Source organism: Arachis stenosperma, chromosome 1 (genome assembly GCF_014773155.1).
Source record: "Arachis stenosperma cultivar V10309 chromosome 1, arast.V10309.gnm1.PFL2, whole genome shotgun sequence".
In the NCBI taxonomy this organism is placed as follows: Eukaryota; Viridiplantae; Streptophyta; class Magnoliopsida; order Fabales; family Fabaceae; genus Arachis; species Arachis stenosperma.
Window position 1 is genome coordinate 109,269,400 of NC_080377.1, and position 10,732 is coordinate 109,280,131.

The 10,732-nt window shown below is 40.0% G+C and overlaps 1 non-coding gene across 1 annotated transcript; it reads right to left on the reverse strand.

Moving 5' to 3' along the window:
- Positions 1 to 1,856: 1,856 nt before the first annotated feature.
- On the reverse strand, positions 1,857 to 1,964 carry LOC130951500 (small nucleolar RNA R71). The gene has a single exon (XR_009073991.1). It is a non-coding gene; the product is annotated as a small nucleolar RNA R71 (small nucleolar RNA).
- Positions 1,965 to 10,732: the final 8,768 nt, after the last annotated feature.

Sequence of the window (10,732 nt, forward strand, 5' to 3'; positions counted from 1 at the left end):
GCCATGTCTAATTCCTGGACCGGAGTCTTAGACTAGCATTGCACTGATTCCTGGAATTCTCATTAAGAATTTTGATACCGTTTTCCACTTAATTTTCGAAAAACACAAAAAAAATTACAAAATCATAAAAACCAAAAAAATATTTGCTGTTTCTTGCTTAAGTCTAGTGTCTCATCTTAAGTTTGGTGTCAATTACATGCATTCATTCATGTGTCTTAAGGATCTTCAAGTAATTCTTGATGATTTCTTGCTCTGATCTTTGAATTCTTTTGGCTTGAGTATTTATGTGTCTCATATAGTGTCAGTAGTACACAAACTGCTAAGTTTGGTGTCTTGCATGCATTGTTATTTGATTCTTGTTGCATTTTGATTATTAAAAATCCAAAAATATTTTTTATTTGTGTCTTTTCAAGTCAATAATACAAAGAATTGAAGATTCAGAACATACTGCAGAGGAATTATACAGAAAAAGCTGAGCATTCAAAAATGCCCAGTGAAGAAGGCAGACTGGCGTTTAAACGCCAGCCAGGGTACCTGGTTGGGCGTTTAACGCCCAAAAAGGTAGCATTTTGGGCGTTAAACGCCAGAATGTATACCATTCTGGGCGTTTAATGCCAGGATGGTGCTAGGGGAAGATTTTGTTTTTCAAATCAATTTTTTTTCAAGTTTTCAAAGTTTTTCAAAATCAAATCTTTTTCAAATCATATCTTTTCAATCAAATGCTTTCAAAATCAATTTCTTTCTTTTTTCAAAGATACTTACTAACAATTAATGATTTGATTGAACATTTTTTGCCTTTTCTATTAAGGAAGGTTTTATGTTTGAATCATATCTTTTCTTGTTAGGCAAGTCATCAATTTTTTTTTAAATCACATCTTTTCAAATTGTTTTCAAATCATATCCTTTAAAATTGTTTTCAAACCATATCTTCTCAATCACATCTTTTTAAAACCATAACTTTTCAATCAAATCTTTTTAACCTCATCTTTTTTTAAATAGTTTTCAATCAAATATTTTTAATTTCTAATTTCAAAATCTTTTTCAAAAATCACTTGATTTCTTTTTCACTTTTAATTTTCGAAAATTATCAACATCTTTTTAATTGAATTTTCGAAAATTCTCTTCCCTCCTTCCCACATCCTTCTATTTATGGAGTACCACTCCTTCTAAATGCACAATTCGAACCTTATCTAATTAAAGTTCGAATTCTTCTTCTCCTTCTTCTTACTATTTCTCTTTTCCTCTGACACTTCAAGGAATCTCTATACTGTGACATAGAGGATTCCACATTTTCTTTTTCTCTCCTCTTTCATATGAGCAGGAGCAGAGACAAAGGCATTCTTGTTGAAGCTGATCCTGGACCTGAAAGGACCTTGAAGAGAAAGCTAAGAGAAGCTAAAACACAACTCTCTTTAGAGGACCTGACCGAATTCTTCAAAGAAGAAGAACACATGGCAGCCGAAAACAACAACAATGCCAACAATGCAAGGAAGGTGTTGGGTGACTTCACTGCACCTACTCCTGATTTTTATGGGAGAAGCATCTCTATCCCTGCCATTAGAGCAAACAACTTTGAGCTTAAGCCTCAATTAGTTTCTCTAATGCAACAGAATTGCAAGTTCCATGGACTTCCAATGGAAGATCCTCATCAGTTCTTAGCTGAATTCTTGCAAATCTGTGACACAGTCAAGACTAATGGGGTTGACCCTGAGGTCTATAGACTGATGCTATTCCCTTTTGCTGTAAGAGATAGAGCTAGAATATGGTTGGATTCTCAACCTAAAGAAAGCCTGGACTCTTGGGAAAAGCTAGTCAATGCCTTCTTGGCAAAGTTCTTTCCACCATAAAGATGGAGTAAGCTTAGAGTGGAAGTCCAAACCTTCAGACAGAAGGATGGAGAATCCCTCTATGAAGCTTGGGAAAGATACAAACAATTAATCAGAAGATGTCCTTCAGACATGCTTTCTGAATGGAACATCATAGGTATTTTCTATGATGGTCTCTCTGAACTATCCAAGATGTCTTTGGATAGCTCTGCTGGAGGATCTCTTCATCTGAAGAAGACGCCTGCAGAAGCTCAAGAATTGATTGAAATGGTTGCAAATAACCAATTCATGTACACTTCTGAAAGGAATCCTGTGAACAATGGGACTAGTCAGAAGAAAGGAGTTCTTGAGATTGACACTCTGAATGCCATATTGGCTCAGAACAAGATATTGACTCAACAAGTCAATTTGATTTCTCAAAGTCTGTCTGGAATGCAAAATGCACCAAACAGTACTAAGGATGCTTCATCTGAGGAAGAAGCTTATGATCCTGAGAACCCTTCAATGGAAGAGGTGAATTACCTAGGAGAACCCTATGGAAACACCTATAATTCTTCATGGAGAAATCACCCAAATTTCTCATGGAAGAATCAAGAGAGACCTCAACAAGGTTTCAATAACAATAATGGTGGAAGAAACAGGTTTAGCAATGGCAAGCCTTTTCCATCATCTTCTCAGCAACAGACAGAGAGTTCTAAGCAGAATACTTCTGACTTAGCAACAATGGTCTCTGATCTAATAAAGACCACTCAAAGTTTCATGAATGAAACAAGGTCCTCCATTAGAAATTTGGAAGGACAAGTGGGACAGCTGAGCAAGAAAATTACTGAACTCCCTCCTAGTACTCTCCTAAGTAATACAGAAGAAAATCCAAAAGGAGAGTGCAAAGCCATAAACATGGCCGACTATGGAGAGGAAAGAGAGGAGGAGGACGCCACTGAGGAAGACCTCAGTGGGCGTGTACCAATCTCCTCTGAGTTCCTCAATGAGGAACCATGGGAATCTGAGGCTCAAAATGAGACCATAGAGATTCCATTGGACTTACTTCTGCCATTCATGAGCTCTGATGAGTATTCTTCCTCTGAAGAGGATGAGTATGTCACTGAAGAGCAAGTTGCTAAATACCTTGGAGCAATCATGAAGCTAAATGACAAGTTATTTGGAAATGAGACTTGGGAGGAAGAACCACCTTTGCTCACCAAAGAACTGGATGACTTGTCTAAGCAGAAACTGCCTCTAAAGAGGCAAGATCCTGGGAAGTTTTCTATACCTTGTACCATAGGCACCATGACCTTAAAGAAGGCCTTTTGTGACTTAGGGTCAAGTGTAAACCTCATGCCCCTCTCTGTAATGGAGAAATTAGGGATCTTTGAGGTGCAAGCTGCAAGAATCTCATTAGAGATGGCAGACAATTCAAGAAAACAAGCTCATGGACTTGTAGAGAATGTTTTGGTGAAGATTGAAGACCATTACATCCCTACTGATTTCATAGTCCTAGAGACTGGGAAGTGCATGGATGAATCCATCATCCTTGGCAGACCCTTCCTAGCCACAGCAAAGGCTGTGATTGATGTTGATAGAGGAGAGTTGATCATTCAAGTGAATGAAGAATCCTTGGTGTTTAAGGCCCAAGGACATCCCTCTATCATCATGGAGAGGAAGCATGAAGAGCTTCTCTCAAAACAGAGCCAAGCAGAGCCCCCACAGTCAAACTCTAAGTTTGGTGTTGGGAGGCCACAACCAAACTCTAAGTTTGGTGTTGAACCCCCACATTCAAACTCTAAGTTTGGTGTTGGGAGGTTCCAACACGGTTCTGAGTATTTCTGAGGCTCCATGAGAGTCCTCTGTCAAGCTAATGACATTAAAGAAGCGCTTGTTGGGAGGCAACCCAATGTTTTATAGCTAATTATTTTCTTTTGTTATTTTATCTTTTTTGTAGGTTGATGATCATAAGAAATCACAAAAACAATGAAAAAAGCAAAAACAGAATGAAAAACAGGAAGAAAAACAGCACACCCTGGAGGAGAAGAAGCTGGCGTTCAAACGCCAGTAATGCTAGCTGTTGGGCGTTTAACGCCCAGTCTGGCACCATTCTGGGCGTTTAACGCCAGAAAGGGGCACCAGACTGGCGTTAAACGCCAGTAAAGGGCAACAACCTGGCGTTAAACGCCAGGAATGGGCACCAGCCCGGCGTTTAACGCCAGAAATACCTCAAAACGTGATTTTGAGCAACATTTGGTGCAGGGATGACTTTTCCTTGACACCACAGGATCTGTGGACCCCACAGGACCCCACCATCACTCTCTCTCTTCTTCCCCCATTCACCAATCACCTCAATACCTCTTCCCCAAAAACCCTTCACCTATCAAATCCCATCTTTCTCTTCACCACTCACATCCATCCTTCATAAATCCCCACCAACCTCACCCTTCAAATTCAAACCACTTTCCCTCCCAAACCCACCCATCATGGCCGAACCATTACCCCCCCTCTCTCCTATATATACCCTTCTTCAACCCTTCATTTTCACACAACCTAAACACCACTTCTTTCCCTTCTTGGCCGAACACACCACCTTCCCCCTCTTCCTCATTTCTTCTTCTTCTACTCTCTTCTTTCTTCTTTTGCTCGAGGACGAGCAAACATTTTAAGTTTGGTGTGGTAAAAGCGTTGCTTTTTCGTTTTTCCATAACCATTTATGGCATCCAAGGCCGGAGAAACCTCTAGAAAGAGGAAAGGGAAGGCAAAGGCTTCCACCTCCGAGTCATGGGAGATGGATAGATTCCTCTCAAGGGTGCATCAAGTCCACTTCTATGAAGTTGTGGCCTTGAAGAAGGTGATCCCCGAAGTCCCCTTTTCACTCAAAAAGGGTTAATATCCGGAGATCCGCCATGAGATCCGAAGAAGAGGTTGGGAAGTGCTTACCAACCCCATTCAACAAGTCGGAATCTTGATGGTTCAAGAGTTCTATGCCAATGCATGGATCACCAAGAACCATGACCAAAGTGTGAACCCGAATCCAAAGAATTATCTCACTATGGTTTGGGGGAAATACTTGGATTTTAGTCCGGAGAGTGTGAGGGTGGCGTTCAACTTGCCTATGATGCAAGGAGATGAGCACCCTTACACTAGAAGGGTCAACTTTGATCAAAGGTTGGACCAAGTCCTCACAACCATATGTGAAGAGGGCGCACAATGGAAGCAAGATTCAAGAGGAAAGCCGGTTCAATTGAGAAGGCATGACCTCAAGCCCGTGGCTAGAGGATGGTTAGAGTTCATACAACGCTCAATCATTCCCACTAGCAACCGGTCCGAAGTTACCATAGACCGGGCCATCATGATCCATAGCATCATGATTGGAGAAGAAATAGAAGTTCATGAGGTTATAGCCCAAGAACTCTACAAGGTGGCGGACAAGACCTCCACTTTGGCAAGGTTAGCCTTTCCTCATCTCATCTGTCACCTCTGTTATTCAGTTGGAGTTGACATAGAGGGAGATACCCCCATTGATGAGGACAAGCCCATCACCAAGAAAAGGATGGAGTACACAAGAGACCCCTCTCACCATGAGATCCCTGAGATTCCTCAAGGGATGCACTTTCCTCCACAAAATTATTGGGAGCAACTAAACACCTCCCTAGGAGAGTTGAGTTCCAACATGGGACAACTAAGGGTGGAGCATCAAGAACACTCCATTCTCCTCCATGAAATTAGAGAAGACCAAAGAATCATGAGGGAGGAGCAACTAAGACAAGGAAGAGACATTGAGGAGCTCAAGCACTCCATAGGATCTTCAAGAGCAAGAAAGAGCCGCCATCACTAAGGTGGACCCGTTCCTTGATTTCCTTGTTCTTTATTCTTCTGTTTTTCGATTTTTATGCTTTATGTTTGTCCATGTTTGTGTCTTGTGATCATTAGTGTCTTAGTGTCTATGCCTTAAAGTTATGAATGTCCTATGAATCCATCACCTTTCTTGAATAAAAACGTGCTTAATTGAAAAGGAAAGAATTGCATGAATTCTGAATTTTACAATAGTTTAATTATTTTGATGTGGTGGCAACACTTTTGTTCTCTGAATGTATGCTTGAACAGTGCATATGTCTTTTGAACTTGTGGTTCATGAATGTTGGCTCTTGAAAGAATGATGAAAAAGGAGACATGTTACTGAGGATCTGAAAAATCATTAAAAATGATTCTTGAAGCAAGAAAAAGCAGAAAAAAAAAAGAGAAAAAGCAAACGAAAAAAAAAAAGAAAAAAAAAAGAAAAAAAAAACCGAAAAGAAAAAAAAAAAAGAATAAGAGTTGTGATCCAAGGCAAATAAGAGTGTGCTTAAGAACCCTGGACACCTCTAATTGGGGACTTTAGCAAAGCTGAGTCACAATCTGAAAAGGTTCACCCAATTATGTGTCTGTGGCATGTATGTATCCGGTGGTAATACTGGAAGACAGAGTGCTTTGGGCCACGGCCAAGACTCAAGAAATAGCTATGTTCAAGAATCATCATACTTAACTAGGAGAATCATTAACACTATCTGGATTCTAAGTTCCTAAAGAAGCCAATCATTCTGAATTACAAGGGATAGAGTGAGATGCCAAAACTATTCAGAGGCAAAAAGATAAAAGCCCCGCTCATCTAATTAATACTGATCTTCATAGATGTTTTTGGAGTTCATTGCATATTCTCTTCTTTTATTCTTATTTGATCTTCAGTTGCTTGGGGACAAGCAACAATTTAAGTTTGGTGTTGTGATGAGCGGATAATTTGTATGCTTTTTGGCATTGTTTTTAGTATGTTTTTAGTATGATTTAGTTAGTTTTTAGTATATTTTTATTAGTTTTTAGTTAAAATTCACTTTTCTGGACTTTACTATGAGTTTGTGTGTTTTTCTGTGATTTCAGGTATTTTCTGGCTGAAATTGAGGGACCTGAGCAAAAATCTGATCCAGAGACTCAAAAGGACTGCAGATGCTGTTGGATTCTGACCTCCCTGCACTCGAAGTGGATTTTCTGGAGCTACAGAAGCCCAATTGGCGCGCTCTCAACGGCGTTGGAAAGTAGACATCCTGGGCTTTCCAGCAATATATAATAGTCCATACTTTGCCCAAGATTTGATGGCCCAAACCGGCGTTCAAAGTCACCTCAAGAAATTCCAGCGTTAAACGCCGGAACTGGCACCTAATTGGGAGTTAAACGCCCAAACTGGCACTAAAGCTGGCGTTTAACTCCAAGGAGAGTCTCTACACGAAAAAAGCTTCATTGCTCAGCCCAAGCACACACCAAGTGGGCCCGGAAGTGGATTTTTATGTCATTTACTCATCTATGTACTAGTTTTCTATAAGTAGGACCTTTTACTATTGTATTAAGAGAGACCTTTGGTAGCTATCTTTGTTTTATGCTATCTTAGACCTTTGGGAGGCTGGCCATTCGGCCATGCCTAGACCTTGTTCTTATGTATTTTCAACGGTGGAGTTTCTACACACCATAGATTAAGGTGTGGAGCTCTGCTGTACCTCGAGTATTAATGCAATTACTATTGTTCTTCCATTCAATTCCGCTTGTTCTTTATCCAAGATATCACTTGTTCTTCAACATGATGAAGGTGATGATTGACGCCCATCACCATTCTCACTCATGAACAAGGTGACTGACAACCACTCTTGTTCTACAAGCATATGAGGCTTAGTGAATATCTCTTGGATTCTTTAATCGGAATCTTCGTGGTATAGGCAGGACCTGATGGCGGCATTCAAGAGAATCCGGAAGGTCTAAACCTTGTCTGTGGTATTCTGAGTAGGATTCCATGACTGAATGACTGTGACGTGCTTCAAACTCCTAGCAGGCTAGGGCGTTGGTGACAGACGCAAAAGTATCAATGGATATTATTCCGGCCTGACCGAGAACCGACAGCTGAATTCCGCTATGCCGTGACAGGACATATGCAATCGCTTTCACTGAGAGGATGGGAGGTAGCTGCTGACAATAGTGAAACCCTACACGAGCTTGCCATGGAAAGGAGTAAGAAGGATTGGATGAAGGCAGTAGGAAAGCAGAAAGACGGAAGGGAAGGCATCTTCATACACTTGTCTGAAGCTCTTACACCAATGATATACATAAGTATCTCTATCTTTATCTTTATGTTATTTTCGTTCATCATCATATACATTTGAGTTTGCCTGACTAAGATTTACAAGATGACCATAGCTTGCTTCAATGCTAACAATCTCCGTGGGATCGACCCTTACTCACGTAAGGTATTACTTGGATGACCCAGTGCACTTGCTGGTTAGTTGTGCGAAGTTGTGTAATGCCATGGTATTGAGCTACCACGTTTTTGGAGCCATTACCGGGGATTATGAGAGTTGTGAAAAAGTATTTTTCACAATTTCGCGCACCATCTACCCAAGAAAGTTTGTTCGGAATCCAGTACAAACCCAGCAACAAGGTCGAGTGTTTGCTATGACTACTGATGATGCTATGCAATTAGATGCCCTGATCCAAGTTCAGTGTTATATCAAGAATCGATTTCTAACTATACTGTATGATTCGGGTGGATCGCATTCCTTTATTTTTTTAACTGTTGCTCGTGAGTTGGTACTAAATTTCTCTGAGTTGAACTTTGATCTAATTGTGCATACATATGCATCCCAAAATACATTGACTAGTTTAGTGTGCCTGCAAGTACCATTCACTATTAGGAACATGACTTTTATACATGATCTTATCTATTTTCCTCTACGTGGTTTTGAAGTTATTTTAGGATTAGATTGGTTGTCTAAGTATCATGTTTTCCTTGATTGCTTTGAAAGAGCTGCTGTTATTCCATCTAATAGTTTAGATATTAAACTATTTTTGTCCCATACTTTATATCTGAATTCTGTAAGAGTTACCTTAGACGGGAGTGATTGTGAGGGGTACGTTCTGTTAGCGGCTAGCTCAAATGACAGTGAACTAAGCTTAGATAGAATTTGAGTAGTGAAGGAATTTCTTGATGTTTTTCCGGACGACATACCTGAATTTCCTCCTCAGCGAGAGATAGAATTCAGCATTGATCTAGTACCTGGAACTGGACCAATTTTCATAGCATTGTATCGGATGTCACCACTGGACCTTGTAGAGTTGAAGAAGTAGTTGGATAAGCTACTTGGAAAGAAGTTTATTCGTCCCAGTGCATCACCTTGGGGAGCTCCAGTATTGCTGGTAAAGAAGAATGATGGTGGAATGAGACTTTGCGAAGATTATCAATAGATAAATAAGGTCAATATTAAGAGCAAATATCCACTTCTACGGATTGATGATCTGATGGATCAGCTGAAAAGTGCATCTATGTTCTCAAAGATTTATTTACGACTGGGTCATCACCAAATTCGAGTAGCCAGATATATCAAAGACTGTGTTTAGGATTCAGAAATGATGACGATGTTGAGACATACAGGAGCAGAAGAACCAGAAACTGTGAGACAAGATCGTAGAGGTCAATGGAGGTACAAGAACAGAATTTGTGTGCCTAACTCTGGAGAATTGCAACAAAAGATTCTTGCAAAAAGCTCACCAAAGTAGATTTCCTATGCATCCTGGAGTGGCAAAGATGTATCAAGATTTGAAACAAATATTCTGGTGGCCGGGCTTAAAAAAAAGGTAGCTAATTGTGTCTCAAAATGTTTAACCTGCTAGAAGGTGAATGTGGAACATCAAAAGCCGTCAGGAACCCTATAACCATTAGAAATACCACAATGAAAATGGGAGCAGATCACTATGGATTTTATCACGGGATTGTCAAGCACCTCAACAGGACATGATGCCATTTGGGTGATTTTGTGGATAGATTAACAAAATCGGCGCATTTCCTTCTGATTCGAGTTGACTACTTCAGAAAGGTTGGCATGCATATATATTCAAGAAATCGTACGACTGCACGGGATACCTTCATCAATTGTATCAGATTGAGATCCGAGGTTGACTTCCAGATTCTGGGGAGCTTTTCAAAAAGTGCTGGGAACAGAATTGCACATGAGTACAACACACCATCCTCAGATAGATGGACAATCAGAGCAGACAATCCAGACATTAGAAGACATGTTAAGATCTTGTGTGATGGATAACCAAGGCAGTTGGGATAAATATTTTTCGTTGATTGAGTTTGTCTACAACAATAGTTACCAACAAATTATCGGGATGGCACCATATGAAGCTCTTTATAAAAAAAAATGTCAGACACCATTGTGTTGGAATGATGACGGAAAAGCTAGTGTCTTAGGTCCAGACTTAATGCAAGAAACTACTGAGAAGATAAAGCGGATTCGTCAGAAGATCTAGACAGCACAAAGCCGTCAAAAGAGCTATGCCGATAATAGACATAGACCCTTAGAGTTTAGTGAGGTAGACCATGTATTTCTAAAAGTAACTTCGACTACTGGAATAGGTAGAGCTCTTAAGACTAAAAAGTTCAACCCTCGATACATAGAACCTTTCCAAATACTTAAAAGAGTCGGTCTAGTAGCCTATCAAGTGGCCCATCCTCCATATCTGTCAAACCTTCATGATGTTTTTCATGTCTCAAAACTTAATAAATATATTCCCGATAAGAGTCACGTTTTACAACTAGAAACAGTACAGTTACGAAATGATTTGAAATATCAAGCAACACTGGTTCAGATCGTAGAAAGAAGTGATAAGCAACTGAGGGGTAAAATTGTTCGCTTGGTCAAAGTGGCTTGGGAACAAAGAGGAGAAGAAGAGTACACTTGCGAACTGGAAGATAAGATGAAAGCTAATTACCCACATTTGTTCTCAGGTAACTAAAATTTTGAGGGCAAAATTTTCTTTTAGAAGGGTAGAGTGTAACAGCCCCGATTTCGAGTACGCGAGATCTTTTTTGAAAGTACAGATTTCTCCGAAAGATCAATAAG